Genomic DNA, 21057 nt, shown 5'->3' with positions numbered 1-21057 from the left:
TAACTTGTACCTAAATAAAATAGGAGATGATTTGCTAATAATAATTATATTTGTTGATGACATCATTTTTGTTGAAAATGATGAAGCCAGTAACAAATTCTCAAAAGATATGAAGAATGAGTTTGAGATGAGCATGATAGGAGAAATGCAATCTTCTTAGGACTGCAAATTGTTCAGAATGAAAAAGGTATCTTTATCTCTCAAACCAAATACTTAAAATATTTGCTAAAAACATTTGGTTTAGAAAATTACAAACTTGTTGGAACTTCTATGGTAATCGGTCATAAGTTATCAAGCAAAGATGAGACCCCTACTATTGAAAAAAAGAAGTACAGATCCATGATTGGAGGATTGCAGTATCTAACTCATAGCAAACCAGATATAGCTAATGTAGTTAGAAAAGTGGCGAGATTTCAAGCTTATCCTAAAGAATATCACTATGTAGCAGTAAAGAGGATATTAAGATATCTAAAAGGAACATCAAATTACAGCATTTGGTATGACAGAAGCAATGACTTTACTCCTTGTACTTATATAGATGTTGATTGGGCTGGAGATAGGGATGACAGAAAAAGCACTAGTGGAGGAGCATTTTTCCTTGGAGGAAGACTAGTTTCTTGGCTTGGAAAGAAGCAAGATTGTACCTCACAAAGTACTGCAAACACAAAATATGTTGTAGTAGCAAATAACTATAATCAACTCATATGAATGAAGCAGATGATGAAGGATATTAGAATTACATTCACAGAACCTGTTATCATTTAGTGTGATAACACAAGTACTGTTAATATGTCTAGGAATCTTGTTTTGCACTCCAAAACTAAGCACATAGCAATAAAGTATCATGTGCTAAAGAGAAAAATACAAAGAAAGAAATTAGACTAGAGTACATTAACACTAAGGAACAGATTGAAAACATATTCATAAAAGCCTTACCAAAAGATACATTTGAGTACCTGAGAGGTATGCTTGGGGTTATGCCCCTACCTAGCTCAAAGTAGAAGATGCAAAAGTGCATCAGTCCAGGGTATGTGGCACCATTGTTAGACTAGACTAAATATTGATGCTTCCTCTATGGGGGAGTATTTGTGATGAACAGAGTCAGCAAGGACTCTTGGTGAATGATAATTGGTGTACAACAGTGTCTTAGACACTTGTGTTGTTTATAGATTATATACAACAGACTGACTTGTGGTCGTGTTGTTAGATTGTTGAATGTTAAATTTCTTGTACTACCTTTGACATTGATGTCAATGGGGGAAAGAGAGTGAAATGAAAAACATTAGAGAGATTTTTTACTATGGGAGAGAAGTGTTGCAATAAAGGATTTGCATGAAGCAAGCTTTGAGTGATGAAGAAACTTGTTGGTATTTTTGGAACTAGATGTTTTTCATCTATAGATTGTTAGCATGAATGTTGATGCTATGGGGGAGCATTATAGAATAGTGTTATGACTATATTTGTCATTGATGACAACATAGTAATAAGTTTGCAAAACATTGACAGAGCAGCAGAATGAGATTTATGCATTTAAGACATCACATTATGTATCTATCTATGCACAATTACCACCATATACTACAACATGTATTTGACATATGGGCAAGTGCACAAAACTTGAATCAATAGCATACGAAAGATATTAATGATTTATAGAGAATCATAGGGAAACAGAGCATTGGAAAAATAGTTTCTAGTGTATGATTGATATAGCATGTTGTGTTTGGAATAAAAGGTTGCATAGTTAATTGCAAGTAGTACATTGACTACTGATGATGTCAACAAGTGCACAAGTATGAAAGTCATACGTGTGGAACTTTGTATATAACTATGGGCTAATAGTATTTAATTGATATGTATTTTATTTAATTAACTTATAACAAAGTATGGAGCTAACTCAAGGAATTAATATTGAGTTAGGTATAAAGGAAAGATGTTTTTCCAAGTTTTAATCATCATCATTAAGATCGAGAAGTAGAGAAAACTTGTAAATTGCAAAGTAGAGGAGTAAAGCAATTTGTTAATGTGTGTAAGTGACCTCAAGAGTTATTGTTGATGGATACATAGTTCCAGATCTGATTGCATGATCTAAAGGCAAAGTAGTCTAATGTACTAGATAGAGGAAGAAGAAAAAGACTATCAGACATCTATTATTTTGAAAGGAATAGTACCGAGGTCAATTGGACAATGGTTTCATTGATATGATCCTAAAGCTATTTGGACAATGGGTTCAGCTACCTTCTACAACTCCTAACAGGGTTGGAATCTCCTAACAAGGATTCAAAGTCTCCTAATAGGGACTCTTTTTACTAAGCATTGTAATAGACTCCTAATAGGGTCCATCCTCTAACAAGCAATATTCAGATTAGTACATTATCTTGTGGGCATCATTCCCACTGGGGTTTTCCCTCTGATCAAGGGTTTCCCTAGTCAACATATCTAGTGTAATTATGTATGTGCATTTATGTATGGTTGTTGTTTTCTTTGGTTGAATGATTAAGAATTGTTTAAGAAGTTTAATATTTCAGATTGTTGCATAACTAATTCACACCCCCCCCCCCCCCCCCCCCACTCTTAATTATACTGGTGAATTACTATTTCTATCAAAAACCTCCAAGATCTCAACTTGTGCTCTCAAGCCACCAAGAAACATCCTTATTTCTAAACCATAGCCACTAGCTCCTTAATCCAAACTCGCAATTCTACCAAAATCCTATTATTAACTACATCACATTTGGCACTCTATCCACAGACTTAGGAAAAATCACCCTTTAGCTACTCCATGTTAGAATCTGAAAAGATTAATAACCCAAAAAACTAGTGCAAAGAATAAATTTTTTAACTATGAATGCAAATGATACAAAATCAAAATAGCAACATAGAGTTAGTCTCCAAGAGAGTAATGCAAATGCTAGAAGCAAAATAGCATTAAGAGGATGCAAAAATAAGAGATGCAAATACAAGCCAGGTAGCATAATTATATAGGCTAGGAAGATGGAGGAGATGGCAACACCAATGAATGAGGAGCAACCATCTATCAGACTAAAGATAGAAAAGTATCTTCCCAAGATAGCTAATGGATGCTCACATGTAGGAAGGTGACACCTCACAACCATTCACCTCATAATAAATGCTTTATTAACCTAAGAAAGGTTATTAAAAGTGTAGGAAAAACCTAGCAATATAGGAAAAATAAAAAACTACACTAACACCCCCCCATAAGCGAAGCTTAGGTAGATGTAGAAATGGGTCCCGACAAGTCAAGCCTGATGAGATACCCATGTACATAAGATTTCCCAAAAGAGGGAGAAAAGAGACCCCCCAAAAAAATTTCAGGACTCCAAGTGAGACAAAGAGGCACCCCCAAAAAATGAAGCATCTCGCACCCCCAAAAAAGCTTGCAAATGAAGGAACTTGCTCTCAATGAAGGGTTTGGTGAAGATATCAGCAACTTGCTCAGAAGTCAAAAAATAGCAAAGGTCAATGACATGACCATGGATGAGCTCCTAGATGTAGTGCATGTGGACCTCTATGTGTTTGGTTTGCTGATGATGAACCAGATTTTGTGAGATCTGAATGGCACTCTGGTTGTCACATAATATGACTGATGGTCATCTAATCTAGATACCAAACTCAATGAGAAGATGTTGAAGCCAAATGGCCTTAGTGGCGGCATTTACAGCCCCCTTGATACTTAGCCTCAGTAGGAGATAGAGGAAAAGAAAACTTCTTTTTTCTCAACCAACAAATAGAACCTAACTCAAGTGAGAAGCTATATCCTAAAGTAGACTTGCGATCCTCAGAATCCCCTGTCCAATCTGAATCTATGTAGCCCACCAAATCAAGCTCAATACCTGCTACGTAGTGAATCCCACAACTATGAGAACCCTAAATGTAGTGAAGGATCCACTTGGCTACTTTCCAATGTAGCTCATGGGGCTCCTGCATGAATCGAGAGACTATGCCTATAGCATAGGAGATGTCAAGTCTTGTACGAGTTAGATAAATGAGACTCCCAACAAGTTGGTGGTACAAAGTGCCATCAACAAGTGGAGAAGAACATTGAGCCTCAAGTTTGGCTCCAGAAAGGAAGGGAGTCAGAGCAAGCCTATAGTCATCCATATGAAACCTCGAGAGTAAATGTAGAGCATACTTGGATTGTGTGATGGTGATCCTAGAAGGAGACTGAAGGATCTCAATCCCAAGAAAGTAATGCAACAAGCCCAAGTTAGTCATCAAAAAACTATCCTGAAGGGCCACTTTGACAACCTTAATGGTGGGTGAAGAACTTCCTATGATTAGCAAGTCATCAACATACAAAACCAAAGATATAAGTGAATCAACCTATTGCAAAATATGGACATTAGGATCAGAATGGCACTGAGTGAACCCAACTAATAGAAGGAAGGAGTCCATCTTGGCATACCAGGCTCGAGGAGCCTATTTGAGGCCATAGAGACACTTTAAAAGATGGCACACAAGTGAAGAATCTTGAAGGAAGCCATATGGCTGCTCCATGTAGATCTCCTCATGAAGGTCACCATGAAGAAAAGCACTCTTCACATCCATCTGATGTACTTCCCAACAATTAGTTGTAGCAATGGCAAGAACAATTCAAATAGAATTCATTCAGGCAACTGGTGCAAAAGTCTTATAGTAGTCAATCCCAAGAACCTAGGAGAATCCTTTGGTGACCAAGTGACCCTTGTGTTTGTCAACTAACCCATCTGCTACAAATTTTGTCCGATAGATCCACTTACATCGAAAAAGTTTTCTTCCTTTAGGAAGAGGGAAAAGATCCCAAGTGTGGTTCCTCATCAAGGAACTATACTCTTCTTGCATAGTTGTATCCCACTCAAGAATACTAAAAGCCTCATGAAAGGACTATGGATCTAAGGTAGTAGCAATAAAGACATGTGGAGCATCTTGGAATTGTGAACAAGTTGACCTAGTGTTTGATGGATCCCCAACCCAATCACCTGCAGACAACAAGGTCTATCTAGCCCAAAGTGGACAGGAAGAAGAAGTAAGAATCTAGGTATCTCCATTGGATTACTTAAAGTCCAATCTTGATCAATTAAAAAGATTAGTTGAGCATTTTAATAATAAAGATGCAAGTCATGTTAATAGTAATGCTAATGTTGATCATCGCAATAAAGTTATCACTAGTGAAACTTCTTTGATTGATGAAAATTTTGCACTCTCTAAGTTGTTTAAAGAAGAAGAACCTCTTATCTTAGCTACATGCCCAAATGAAAAACTAGATCCCTTCTACATTTCCTTGTTGATCAATGGAAATAGATTGAGTAATAGTATCATAGATATAGGAGCCTCTGATAATGTAATGCCTTCTTCTATAGAAAAAGCTTTAGGACTTCCATTGACCAAAACTTTTGGTAGATGTTACTTAATGGATGCAAAATAAGTGCCTTTTCTTGGACAGATAAAAGATACTCAAGTTGCCCTTGCTACCTATCCTTCCAAAAGGTTAAAACTCACTATTCTAGTGGCAACCATCCCTGCTAGCTACAAAATGCTCCTAAGTAAAAGTTTCTACAAATAGATGGGGGAAGAGATAAAACTAGACTAGTCTTGTGCCACTATTGAAGTTGGAGATAAAAAGGTGAAACTAGAACCAAAAGAGAAGGCAAAATTTATTGTCCTGAAATTAGATGACCCTAGATCTTAGATCTTGTATCATGAAATGTAGTTTGATAATTACATGCTTTTCTTTAACACTCTGGATATTTTAGAAGAATTAAAAAAAACTAAAGGTGATCAGTAGTGGACTCTAGAATTTGATGGTAGTTGTGCTAATGCCGGCTCAGGTGTAGGGGTAGTGTTGACACCACCTAGTGGGGAAATGACTTGCTTGGCCTATAAGTTATATTTCAAAAATACTAAGAATACTACAGTAAATGAAGCTCTTCTCCTTGGAATAATGACAACAAAACAAAAAGGAGTAAAGGTACTTAAAGCTCAAGGAGATGTAGAGTTGGTAGTGAGACAAGTTAAAAACCAATACGCAGTAAATAACTCAAGATTGAGGAGCTATTGTAATAACATGTGTGTTGTGAGGTGGAGCCTAATTAGACTTAGAGGTTTATTCAGTGTAGTTTCCCTCCAGATTATTTCTATGAGGGTTTGGGGTAGCACCCCCAAGATGGGGTCAAGGGGTACTGCCCCTGTAGGGTCTTGGGGTAGCACCCCAAGTGCACTCCCTATTGCAGTATAGGGTGGGGTTGAGGGGCAATGCCCTCACAGGGGTTTTTAGGGGTAGAGCCCCTAAAGCCAAAAATGTGCCTATATTATAAAAGGCATTGGCTACTATTTTTCCTATTGGACAACTTATTCCAACCCTAATTTTGTAAGCAACAAAAAGGTTTGTATAAAAGGGCTTAGGGTTAGGGATTTCATAATGTAATGGTGATATTGCAACTTCTTTCAGCAATATTGAGCTATAAGGGATTATGGATTGTAATCAATGAATAATAATAATATTGGACTTGTTGATGGTGGACATAGCCTAGGGATTGGGTGAACCACGTTAAATCTTGGTGTCTTGTGTTCTCTTATATGCAATCTACTACTTTTCTAGTATTGTTGTATTTTCTTGTAACTATCATTTTTTTCTTAGGTTAATCCTAACAAGTGGTATCAGAGCCAGGTTGGTCATCATATTTTTTTTAAGCTAGACTATTTTTTTTTTTTTTTTAATGATCTTTTACAGGAAGGTCTCATGGTTGAGTGGGAGCAATGGCAGATAAGGCTAAGCTGACGGTTGAAAATTTTAATGGGCAAAACTTTTAGATATGGAAAATGAAAATGGAGGACTATTATTATCAGAAGGATTTATGGAAGCTATTGAAAGGAAAAACCAAGAATTAGGTATCTATAAAAATTGATGATTGGGATATTTTAGATAGAAAGGCACTTGGAAGCATTCAATTATGCTTCGCACCATCATTGGCATTTAATATTACAAAAGCGGAGACAACAGAAGAGTTGATGCAAACCCTAGTGAAACTATATGAAAAGCCCTTTGCTTCAAATAAGGTATTTCTTATGAAGCATTTATTTAATATGAAAATGACAAAAAGAAGATCTGTTGTAAATCATTTAAATAAGTTTAATATTGTTACTAGTTAGTTATCTTCTATGGGTATCAATTTTGATGAAGAAATTAGGGCTCTCTTGATTTTGTGTTCTTTTCCTGAAAGCTAGAAATTAAAATATGATGATGTGATCAGCATTTTTTTGAGGGAGAAAACTCATAGGAAAACCTCGGTTGGATCTACATCAAGAAGTGCTTTGAATGCACAAAGTAGAGACAGAATGACTGAGAGAGGAAATAATTTCAAAAATTATGATAAATTAAGAGGAAAGTTAAAGGGGAAGAGGTCTCAATCCAGAGGACAGAGAGATTGTTGGTACTGTGGTAAATCAGGACATAAGAAGAAAGATTGTTGGACTCAAAAGAACAATGAAGGAGCTAAACTAGAAGGGATCAAGGAGGCAAATGTGGTAAACAAATCTGAAGAGGATGCTTTGCTTCTTTCTTTAGAAAATATTGACGATTCATGGGTTTCAGATTCTATTGCCTCATTTCATGCTACACCTCATAGAGGTTATTTTATTGATTATGTCCAAGGGGATTTTGGGCTTGCTTATTGGGGGGATAATGAACCCTGTTAGATTGTTGGAAAGGGAAAAGTTAAGATTAAGTTGCAAAATGGGAATCATTGACTACTACATGAGGTAAGACATGTTCTGAGCCTGACTAGGAATTTAATTTCAACAGGGCAACTCGGTGATGAGGGTTGTGTTGTTACTTTTAATGATGAAAATTGGAAGGTTTCAAAAGGTTCCCTTGTAGTAGAAAAAGGTGTGAAAGTAGGCACCTTATATCTTTGTACAGGTCATATTATTCTTTCTACTTTGATTGTTTTAGAGAAAAATGAATGTTCAGGAGCAGTTGCTATAGTTGAGTAGGGAGAACAAATAGTTGATGTAGATTCTGATATAACACTGTGGCACAACATGCTTGGGTACATGAGTAAGAAATGTATGAAAGTATTCCATTCAAAGAAAGTTTTAACAGGTCTGAAATTTGTTAATATGGATTTCTATGAAAATTTTGTGTATGGAAAACAAAAGAGAGTGATTTTTTTGAAGACTGGGGAAGAAAATAAAAGTGAGAAATTAGAGCTTATGTATACCGATGTATGGAGACCAACTCATGTATCTTTCCTTAGTGGCTCTCATTATTATGTTACATTTATTGATGATGCAACTAGAAAAGTATGGGTTTATTTCCTTAGACATAAATATGATGTATTTCAAACTTTTAAGAAATGAAAATACTTGGTTTAAAATGAGATTGCAAAGAAATTAAAATATCTCAGATCTGATAATGGTGGTGAGTATTGCAGTCATGAATTTGAAGATTATTGCTATGATAATTGTATTTGTAGAAAAAAACTATTCCAGGGACTCTAGAGGAAAATGGAGTGGCTAAACACATGAACAAGACTATAATGGAACATGCAAGAAGCATGAGGTTGCATGTAGGGTTTCCCTTAAACATGTGGGTGAAAGCTATTAATACTGCTGCATATTTGATTAATAGAGGTCCCTCTACTCATTTGGGTTGTGGTATTCCAGAGGAAGCATGGACTAGTAAGAAGGTGAGTTATTCTTTTCTCAAAACCTTTGGTTGTGAAGTATTTGCTCATATAGATTCTGAAAATAGAGCCAAGTTGGAAGCTAAATCAAAGAAATGTGTATTTTTTGGATATGGCATTAATGAATTTGGTTATAGGCTTTGGAATTTTAAAAATCATAAAATTGTAAGAAGTAGAGATGCCATGTTCAATGAGAAAGTGTTGTACACAAATTTTTTGCAACAACATGAGAAGAAAGAAAATGATTAGGTAGTGTGGATGATACTCCAAAAGCTAATGTTCCAACAATTCCTCATGATCTGCAACAACCGCAACAACAAATACCACACACCCTAGTGAATGTTAGATGGTCAACAAGGCTAAGTAGACCTCTAGAATTTTTTTTTCTCATAGTATTCTATTTTACTTACTAATGTTGGTGAAACTAAATGTTATGATGAAGCTATGCAAGTGGATACAAAGATTCAGTGGGAGTCTGTAATGAAAGAAGAAATGGACTCTTTGCTAAAAAATAAGACATGGGATTTATGAAAGTTTCCTGCAAGTAAAAGGCCTTTACAAAATAAATGGGTTTACAGTTTGAAATAAGAGGATGGAGGTAAGAAATTATTTAAATTCAGGTTAGTTGTAAAAGGATTTGCATAGAAAAAATGGCATTGATTTTGATGAAATATTTTCTCTTGTTGTTAAAATGACTTCTATTCACACTATTGTAAGTATTGTGGCTACTGAAGATTTACATTTGGAGTAGCTTAATGCTAAAACAACCTTCCTTCATGGTGATTTGGGCAAAGATATATATATATATATATATATATATATATATATATATATATATATATATATATATATATATATATATATATATATATATATATATATATATATATATATAAAACATGGCCATAGGGATTTGAGGTCAAAGATAAGGAGAACTTAGTGTGTAGATTGATGAAAAGTTTATATGGCTTGAAGCAGGCACCTCGGCAATGGTATCTAAAATTTGATAGTTTTATGCATGAGCATGGATATAGTAGGTTTTAGTCAGATCATTATGTTTATTTTAAGAGGTTGGATGATAGTAGCTACATTATTTTATGTTTATATGTTGATGATATGCTTGTAGATGGATCTAACATGGATCACATTATGTGGCTGAAACACCAGTTAGCACATGTATTTTCTATGAAGGATTTGGGAGCAACAAAACAAATCCTTGGTATGAAGATTTGTAGACATAGGAAGAATAAGAAATTGACATCAGCTCAAGTTGATTATATTATGAAGGTGTTGCAATGTTTCTCTATGGAGAATGCTAAAGCTATCAACACACCTTTACCTAGTCATTTATAGTTCACTAAGGAGATGTATCCTAAGACACAAGAAGAGGAGGATAAGATGTCTAAGATACCTTATGCTTATGCTGTAGGAAGCTTGATGTATGCTATGGTATGTACAAGGCCAGATATTGCACATACAATAGGAGTTGTTAGCTGGTATATGAGTCATCTTGGAATTAAGGATTGGAATGTAGTAAAATGGATTCTCAGATATTCAACAGGAACATCCACTAAGTTTTTACACTTTGGGGGCTCTACTACTAATTTATAGGGCTCTACTACTAATTTACTAGGTGGAGTACTATAGGTTATGTATTTACTATTGGTGGGGCAACAATGAGCTAGGTTTCTTAGTTACAGAAGGTTAATGCTTTATCCACTATAGAGGTAGAGTATGTTGCTGCTATAGAGGTAGCCAAGGAGATGATATGGCTTTAGTTCTTCTTGGAAGAATTGGAACACCCTTAGAAGGATATTTATTTGTTTACAAATAGTCAAAGTGCCATTCATCTTGCAAAGAATTAAGCTCCACATTCAAAGACAAAACACATTCAATTGTGTACCATTTCATTCGATTAGTTTTGGATGATGGACAATTAAAGCTAGACAAGATACATATAGATGACTATCCAATGGATATGTTTACAAAGGTAGTGACAAGGGAGAAGCTGAATTGCTCTTCAGCTTTGGTTGGTCTTCTTGATTGAACATAATAAAAGAACAATAGAGTCCAGGGTGGTTTGATCAGTGAGAGCTATAGGTTTAGTAGTGCTATGATCAGTCTCCAAATGGGAGGTTATTGATTGAGAGCCCACAAAAGTGCTTCAATTATATAATCAAACTCCCTACTATTATAAAGGCCCACCTCAACTACCCTGGCGAACCATAAAATAGTGGGGGGGATCCTCCCCCCAACTATAATTGGAGGAGTGCCCCCTCCCATAGAATTGTAGGCTATGGGGCTCATGCCCTATGGAGTTTGATCAATCTCCAAGTGGGAGATTATTGTGATGTAGAGCCTAATCAGACTCAAATCTTTATTTGGCATAGTTTCCCTCTAGATTATTTCTATGGGGTAATGATGTCAAGGGGCAGCACCTCTGCGGGGTCCTGGGGCAATGCCCCGAGTGCGCTGTCTATCATAGTACAAGGTGGGGTTGATGGGGGTTTATGGGGGTAGTGCCCTCAAAGTAAAAAATGCCCCTATATTGTAAAAGGTGTTGGGTGCTATTTTTCCTATTGGATGATTTATTCTAGCCCTAATTTTGTAAGCTGTAAAAATGCTTCTATAAAAGGGCTTAGGGTTATGGATTTCATAATGTAATGGTGATGTTGTAGCTTCTTGCAGTGATATTGAGCTATAAGGGATTATAGATTGTAATCATTGGATAATAATAATATTGGACTTGCTATTGGTGGACATAGCCCACGAATTGGGTGAACCACGTTAAATCTTGGTGTCTTATGTTCTCTTTTATGCGATCTACTATTTTTTTGGTATTGGTTATATTTGCATGTAACTATTATTTTTTTTTGAGGGTAATCCTAACAACGGGGGATGAAATTAAGGATTTTGATACCTTCTCAATTACATCAGTACTCAAAGAATTCAATTCAAGAGTTGATTCTTTGGCAGCTTTTGCATCATTTCTCTTACCAAATCTTGATTTTAAAGATCAAGTTTATAAAGTAGAAGTTCTATTCAGGCCTAATGTCCCTGATAATGAAGATTCATGGCAGGTGTTTGAAGATCACAAACACATACTAAAATTCATTGAAGGGGAAGATCCTTTTGAATGCTTGTATTTTGAAGGAAGCACTAATATAAATGGTGATGATTCAGTGATAGGTGATAAAAAAAAATAGAGCCTGATATGACTCAATTGAAAGGTAATAAGATTCCATCCCATCTAATATCTTTAAAAAAACTTTTTGATAGACATGATACATACATAAAGAGTGAAATATATACGAAAGGAAAAACCTATGGTGAATATGATGGAATCAATATAGGGACAATAGTCAGCCTAAAGATGATAAACATAGGCAAGTGTTGCACACCAAAAGAGAGGAGAGAGATTAGCAAATTACTTATTGAATTTCAAGATGTATTTTCTTGGAGCTATGAAGACTCAAATAATTTCATGGGTGGAAAATTCAAACGTGAAATCCCTCTTAAACTAGAAGCAACACCATTTAGGAGAAACAAAAAAACTATAACCCTATAGCTGAAGGAGCAATCTTTAAGGAGATTGAAATTTTTTTGCAATCTAGGATTATATACGCTATTCATCATTCTACTTGGGTTTCTAATATTGTGCTAGTGAGGATGAAGAATGGAGAGATAAGGATTTGTGTAGATTTTAGAAATCTAAATCATGCGTCACATAAAGATAAATTTTCTCTTCCTAATATAGATCATCTTTACCAAACTGTTGCAAGATCAACAATTATGTCCATGTTAGATGGATTTTTAGGATATAATAAGATTCAAGTGGATGAAGTAGATTAGTTCAAAACTACACTTACCACACCATGGGGTACTTTTTCCTATAACAGAATGCCTTTTGGCCTAATTAATGTAGGTGCAATTTTTTAATGTGGCATGAATTTGGACTTTGAAGATTTGAAGGATAGAATTATTGCCATATACCTTAATGATTTGACAGTCTTTTCTAAGAAGAGAAAAGATCCTATCATAGATCTAGAAAAGGTGTTGTAAAGATGTAAAGATCATGGTATCTCATTGAATCCAAATAAGTTAGTATTTTGTGTGATAGAAGGAAATTTTCTTGATAATATTGTATTTCAAGAAGGAGTGAAGATTGATCCAGACAGAGTTAAAGCAATTCAACAATTAAGTCTACCATTGAGTAAAACTGGAGTGAAGTCCTTCTTTGGCCAGGTAAATTTCTTAAGGATATTTGTTCCTAACTTCTCTAAAATAGTTAAATGTATAATTGATATGGTGAAAGGCAATAAAAAATTCAAATGGAGTGATGATGGGAAAAAGGATTTTGAAGATATCAAGGGTTCCATTTTCAAATCCCTTGTGCTTGTCCATCCTGACTACACTAAAGAGTTCATCATTTATTGTTATGCTTTAGAACATACTATGTCAGCTATACTATGTCAGCTATATTGATGCAAGAAAATAAAGAGAGAATACAAGATCCAATTGCTTTCATGAGTATACCATTGAAGAATCAAGAATTGAGATTCTTGAAGATGGAAAACATGCATATGTAGTGGTAAAGGCCCTTAAAATTTTTAGGTTTTATGTACTACATTCTCATTCAATAATATATGTGCAAGACCTGTAGTAAAAGGTATTCTGACTCAATAAGAGGTTGGTTATAATAATAGAGGAGTGTGGATAGCAAAAGTCCAAGAATATGATATAGATATTAAGCCAACCAAACTTGTAAGACGTAAGGAACTCTATAAATATTTGGTAGAAGATCAATAATTCAAAGAAGAAGATACTCCAAAAGTTCTTATGTTAAGTCTTTAGGATCCTTAATTCTCAAACATTGCTTATTTTCTGACATATGGTGAATGCCCTAATGGATTCACTACTAAGAAAAGAAGAGATGTAAAAAGAAAAGCCTTGAAGCATGTAATTCATGATGATGTCTTGTACATGAGAGTAATTTATGGAACATTTTTGAGATGTGTGGATCAAGAGAAGCAACTAAAATTGTTGACATCTTTTCATAATGAGGCTTGTCGATGACACTTTTCTTTTACTGTCACCACATTAAATTTTTTGAGGCAATGCTATTATTGGCCTATCATGTTTAAAGATGCATATAAGTGGGTTGCTAATTTTGAGAAATGAAAGATGTTTACTGGTAAAGCTCAACTTGCTAGATTACCTCTTAGGCTAGTGGTAATTGAAGCTCCATTCTATCAATGGGGTTTAGATTTTATAGGCCCAATCAATCCTCCTTCCAGTCAAGGACATTCACATATACTAAATGCCAATAATTATTTTAGTAAATGGGTTGAACCAAAGCCAATGAAGAACACTTCATCATAAGTAGTATGTGAATTTCTCAAAGAGCATATTGATCAAGTTTAGAGTTCCTGTGAAATTAATAATGGATATTGCATCTTATTTTTTCTCTTTAGAGATTATTGAATTTTGTTATGATAATGGTATTGAAATTGGACATTCCTTTGACTATTTACCTCAAGGAAATGGGTAGGATGAGTCTAGTAATAAGAAGCTAATTAATATTTTGAAGAAATTGGTCTTAGATAATTAAAAAAGCTGGCATAAGAAGATACATGATGCTTTGTAGGCTAATATAACCACACCTAAAAGAGCTATAGGTATCTCACCTTTTGAATTAGTCTATGGAGTAGAAGCTAATCTACCACTGCCTTTAGATCTTTCTGCATGTAAACTAAAGACTATGATTGAATAAGATGTTTTCAAAGATGGATTAGAGAAGAGGATCTTGTATCTTACTAAACTACAAGAAGAAAGAGAAGATATGATTGTTAAAATCACTGAACACTAGGGAATAGTCAAAAGGTTGTTTGATAGAAAAAATAGGTCTAGAAAATTTATGGAAGGTGAGTTGGTATTGCTATGGGATAAGAGGCATGAGCCAAGAGGTATGCATTCTAAGTTTTAGTCCTTGTGGGAAGGGCCATTTTAGATCATTCAAATGAATCAAAATAATTCCTTCAAATTGGAAAATCCCACTGGAGAAACCCTACCATGTTCTTATAATGGGCAGGATTTGAAGTTGTATCAAATGCAAAATTGAAAGAATGTAACTCTTGCATAGTAGCTAGATAGGTAGGTTTTCCTTTCATGCATCTTGGTTTAGCTTAGTTGCTTGTTTTCCTAGGTAGTTTGTTTTTGTTTTCCTAGTTTTGCCTGTTCTTTTTGTTTTCAAGTTGTCACCTTTTGTGTGAAACTAATTTTTTTAAGACTTCTTTCAAGCATTATCATGCTTAATCCCTAGACACAGCCAACTATTGCCCAAGTTTTAGTTCATGTCTTTTTACTTAAGGGTTTTAAGTCAATTCAAGTATCAATGTCTTAAGTTTGAGTCTAGATTTCCCATAGGATTGACTTTCTTCTTATCATTAATTTGAGTTAACCTAATGTGGGGAATCATATGAACAATGCATCAGTCCAAATCTAGCTGATTAGAGCTTAGGAGGTTTTTATGTGTCATCCCAATGAGAAGAAGGTTTGAATATTCTAATGATTTGTTCCTAACCATGATGAAGAAAAATATTCAATGTTACATTATGGTTTCCATGAAAGACATTGCAGATGAGCAATATCAGTGAGCAAAAGAAGTCGTTGATGCAAAAGAAATCATTCAAAACCCTCCTAGAGTCAAAATATGAAGATAAGCAAATATGCATCATTGATTAAGTAGATGAACAGTTCAGATGTGATCATAATAAGCTACATGGTGGAGAAAAGTCAAATGAATGAAAGAATACACACCATTGGCCAATTTACAAGTCAAATGGTTTAGAAGACCAAATCCAGATCATCGATAAAGATTAGATCAAGGAATGATGTTTTAATGATGGAAACATAAGTATTTGATGATGCATCTCGTCGACCATTAGATCAAAGATAGATCTATGCTTTTCGCTATGTCATTATAAAAAGTTGCATGAAGAATAATCCTAGTAACATAACAATATAATGACACATGTCTTGTGGGCCATCACATTTCATGAGATACAATTAGAACCTACTCATGAAGTGCCATGAAGCAAAGAAGGTCAATGTCAGGTTCTCCAAACATTGGAATGGTGCCACCTATCTAACACATCATAAAAGGGTTAACATTGTATTATTGCCACTGTCAGATTAGAAAAATATCTATGTTCCTCATTATGTCACTATACAAAGTTGCTCGATTGTTATTCATAGTGGCATAATGACAGTTCAACACGTGTACATGGAGGGACCCATGAAGGAAGTTATAAACGAAGGGTTATAATGTTTTAATTATGATCATTGATTTAAGATTGATGACCCAAATTCAAAACTGTAGTGATCGTTGAAATATGAATTATACAGACTTGTCGCAAAATAACATAATATGAAGAAAGCTACGATTTTCTATAGGATTCCTAAGATTTCGTGAAGCTGAATAGTCATTGGTGGTTTTTTGAAGTACCATTCATTCATAATCATCGATGAAAAATATGCCACGTGTTCATAATTTTATATTTTATTCTATTTTCTATTTTGTGACTATTGCTTTGTTGAACCGAAGGGTAACAACAAACTATAAATGCAACCTTATTTGATAAAGAAAAGGTCAATAAACTTGATAGTGGATTGGTCTGTAATTCCATTTACCCTATTTTCTTGTCATGTTTTTTTATCCATGCATAGATTAGTTCTACATTAAGAGTTGAAATATAATCATATGTGATTCTGTGATAATCATATGGATTCTACTTCATTTTGGTAATTATAGTAAAGGTGATTCCATTTACTTTCTTCATATATGGTTCAGTTTCTTCTCTTGTTAATTTCATATCATGTTAGATTGTTTCATTTGGAAATGAAAGAGAAATGTGATGGGGACACAACCCAACAACAGAATGGACACAATAGAAAAGGGAAATTATATTAACTGAGAAGATAAGCTAGTACAAACAATGCAGAGAAAATAAACTTCAAAACATGCCCTATGGGCTTACAATAGCATAAATCTGGAGAATATTTCTCCTTTTAGCACCTCCTCTCAAGCTCCAATCCGAACTGCCTTTTACAATGCTAGAAATCTCCTTAAATAGACCCCGGAGGGTTAAGGACTAGGAGTACATTCTAGAAAGTGCTAGTAGGCATCCACTGACAAAATAGAAGGTTCCAGAAGCTGTGTTAGAAGTCGGTGCAAATCTAGAAGAATCCAGAAACGGTAGCCGAACTTTCGGGAGGCATAACTTTTGAACCGTAGCTCCGATTGACGAACCGTTTACATTTTCGGAAAGCTCTCAAAGTGCTCTATAGCCCTATGGACCAGCTTTGCTCATCCCCCATTTTTTGACCCTTTTCGAGGTCATTTAATGCCCCAGACCTGACTTTGAAGCATTCTTAGGAGGTCTCCAAAACCCAAAAAACTGCAATAACTTTCAAACCGTGGGGCCTATTGACTTGATTCTTTTTCTGGAATGCTCTAAATCATGATTACATTCATCTGGCCAATTCACATCTTCTAGTTTACCGAAATGATGGCCCAAATACATGCTCCTATTTTTTTGGGATTTTCAAATGCACTAATAGTTGAACTATGAGAGTTGTAACCTTTATTTGAGCCAAATGGGTATCCAAAAATGTAAAGACATGAAACATAAACAAAGTCTAAGTACTTTTTTTTTTTGGGTGACACAGGATTGCCCTTATACCTCTAGATGCTTCTGCATCAGACACCCAGGGTAGATTGAAAAGTGACCCTGTCACTTTATGGATGGTAGAGGAAATCCCAAATGGGAAACCTCAGCTGCTGAAATCCAAGTTGAGTCCTCAATCGGCCGTCCTTTCCATTTGACCAAATACTCTTCATACTGCTTGTTTCTGGTACTCCTACCCACACGATGATCTAGAATGTCTTCTATCTCCTCCTTCTTAGAAGCAGGAATTGGACATGGCTCTAAAACCAGCTCCTCATCTGCACCATCATCATGATACTCTGTTAAATCTGCAACGTTGAAAATGGGAGAAATGTGAATACCATCTGGCAGCTCCACCTCATATGCATTTCCTGAGTTATGTTTCTTCAAAACTTTGCAGGGGCCAAATTTCTTCATTTTCAGCTTGTTGTAAGTACCAACTGGAAATCTTTCTTTTCGTAAGTGCACCATGACTAGATCCCCTACTTGGAATTCCTTATGTCTTCTCCTTTGATCAGCCCTAGCTTTATACTCTTGATTCATCTTGATAATGTGTGCTTGAACCTCCTCATATAGATGCTTGATGTGTTCAGCAAATTCCTCAGCTTCAGCACTTGTCCTCTCCCCTTGTTCTATCTTCCTCAATTCTGGTGTAGTCCTTGGGCTATTCCCATATACAATTTGAAATGGTGATTTTCCAGTACTCCTATTTACAGAGTTATTATAAGAAAACTCTAGCTGTGGTAGAATCAAATCCCATCCCTTGGGCTTATCTCCAACTAAACATCTCAGCAAATTGCCCAGACTTCTATTTACCACTTCTGCTTGGCCATCAGTCTGTGGGTGATGCGTGGAACTGAATTTTAGGTCTGTTCTCAACTTCTTCCACAATTTCCTCCAAAAATACCCCACAAATTTAGTATCTCGGTCAAAAACTATACTCCTTAGAAGACCATGTAGTCTTACCACCTCTTTGAAAAACAAGTCTGCAATATGGACATCATCATGAGTTTTGTGGCATGGAATGAAATGTGCCATTTTGGAGAACCTATCAACCACCACGAATACTGAGTCATTACCCCTTTGTGTCCTTGGCAACCCAAGAACAAAATCCATACTTATATCCTCCCATGGCCTTGATGGAACGGGCAATGGCTGATATAGGCTAGTATTTTGACTAAACCCCTTGGCAACTTGAAAAACCTAGCAACTCTGTACAAACTTCTTCACATCCTGTGTAATTTGAGGCCAAAAATAATGTTCTCTAAGAATGGCAATGGTCTTATCCCGACCAAAATGTCCTGCCATCCCTCCATTGTGTTTCTCCTTAATCAGATTTTCCCTCATGGAACTCCTTGGAGTGCACAATTGACTACCTTTGAACAACATGCCATCCTGAATCAAATAGTCTAACCACTTGGTTCTATCTACAGCAACAGGTTCTTTACAAGCTTTCCATGCTTCAGCAAAATCAGGATCCTCGGGGTACAAATTCTTGAGTTCATCAAACCTAACTACTTCAACCTGCATTTTTGTAAGCAACAGCTGTCTCCTACTTAATGCATCTGCAACCCTGTTAGATTTTCCACTTCTATGCTTCAACACAAATGTATAACTCTGCAAGAATTCTACCCACTTCATATGCCTCTGATTCAATTTACCTTGGCTATTTAGGTACTGTAATGCTTGATGATCAGTATACAAAACAAATTCCTTTGGCAATAAATAATGCCTCCATTTCTTTAAGGCCTGAACTATTGCATAGAACTCTTGATCATACACAGAATACTTCTTCTTTGCATCATCCAATTTTTCACTAAAATATGCAATAGGCTTACCTTCTTGGCTTAATATAGCCCCAATAGCGCTACCACTAGCATCACAATCGACCTGGAATACTTTGCTAAAATATGGAAGTGCCAACATAGGCTGTTCAGTCACCTTCTTCTTCAGCAATTCAAAACTTCTCGCAGCTGCTGCAGTCCATTTGAACTCTTTTCTATCCCCTCTTATTGTATCAGTTAGAGGTGCACATATGCCACTGAAATTCTTAATAAACTTCCTGTAAAAACTAACCAGACCATGAAATGATCTTACCTCAGTAGCAGACCTTGGAGTAGGCCATTCCAAGATGGCTTTTACCTTCTCTGGATCCATTTTGAGACCTTCATGTGATATAACAAATCCCAAATAGACTAACTCCCTTTTTGCAAAGACACACATCTTTAGATTAATTAACAGTTTCTCTTCCCTTAGCCTTTCAAGGACACTACGAATATGCAATAAATTTTCTTCCAAAGTCTTGCTGAAAATTAAAATATCATCCAAATAGACAATAACAAATTTTCCCAAGAACTTCTTAAGTACCTCATTCATGAGCCGCATGAAGGTGCTTGGGGCGTTCGTCAATCCAAAGGGCATGACTAACCACTCATAAAGACCCTCCTTGGTCTTGAAGGCTATTTTCCACTCATCTCCTTCTCGAATCCATATCTGATGATAGCCACTCTTCAGATCTATCTTTGTGAAGTACTGAGCTCCACTCAAGCAGTCCATAAGATCATCCATCCTTAGTAAAGGAAACCGGTACTTGATGGTTATCCTATTTATAGGTTGAGAATCTGTACACATCCTCCACTCTCCATCCTTCTTTGGTGCAAGTACTACAGGTACTGCACATGGACTTAGGCTCTCTCGAATCAAGCCCTTCCTCAACAGCTCCTGAACCTGTCTATTTAGCTCCTCTATTTCAGTAGGAGTCATCCTGTGAGCAGCCTTGTTAGGAAAACTAGCTCCTGGAATTAGATCTATCTGATGACTGATTTGCCTTACTGGTAGCAATCCATCTGGAACATTATCAGAGATAATATCTCCAAATTCCCCTAGTAAATTTGAAACTTCAAATGGTATTTCACTACTACCTTCTTTATCTTTCCTAGGAATCAAAGCATAGCACATACGCTGATGTTTCATGCCATCTAAAAACTTCCTTCCATCAACAAGACAAATCCTAGCACTGCTACATACCTTTTCACCTTCCTTTTTCATGGGCTTCAATTTGTGGTGAACTCCATCCTTTGTCAGAGAGTATGTGTTTGCATGTCCATCATGTATTGCATGTCTATCAAACTGCCATGGTCTACCCAACAATAGATGGCAAACATCCATCGAAATAACATCATAGAGAACTTCATCATGGTAACTCCCAATTTTGAATTTTACTAAACATTTTTCACTTACCAGGACCTTATGATCATCTTTTACCCAAGAAATCCGATAGGCCTGGGGATGTTTCTCCCTCTTGAGCTTCAGCTTAGAGACCATCTCTTCTGATACCAAGTTATCAGTGCTACCACCATCAATGATCACATCACAACATTTATCCTCACACTTGCATCTGGTACGGAACAAACTCCTTCATTGTCCTAGTTCATTCTCACCACTTAGTAGGACTCTTTCATTTACTAGGTCTCTCCTCTTTCGGCATCCTCTGAATGTGATGATTGTGCATCCTCATCCACATGAGCAACCCTAGCTTGGCCCTCAGCTCTCCTATTTGTCCTTCCTTGTCGTTGAGGGCATTCAAAGGCACGATGACCTTCTTCATTGCAATGGAAACAGGTACCAAGGAAGCCTCCTTTTCC

Source organism: Cupressus sempervirens, chromosome 8 (assembly GCF_028749045.1).
Source record: "Cupressus sempervirens isolate cs-2001-9-10 chromosome 8, ASM2874904v1, whole genome shotgun sequence".
In the NCBI taxonomy this organism is placed as follows: domain Eukaryota; kingdom Viridiplantae; phylum Streptophyta; class Pinopsida; order Cupressales; family Cupressaceae; genus Cupressus; species Cupressus sempervirens.
The sequence above is the reverse complement of the archived record's forward strand: the minus strand, read 5'-3'. Positions refer to the sequence as shown.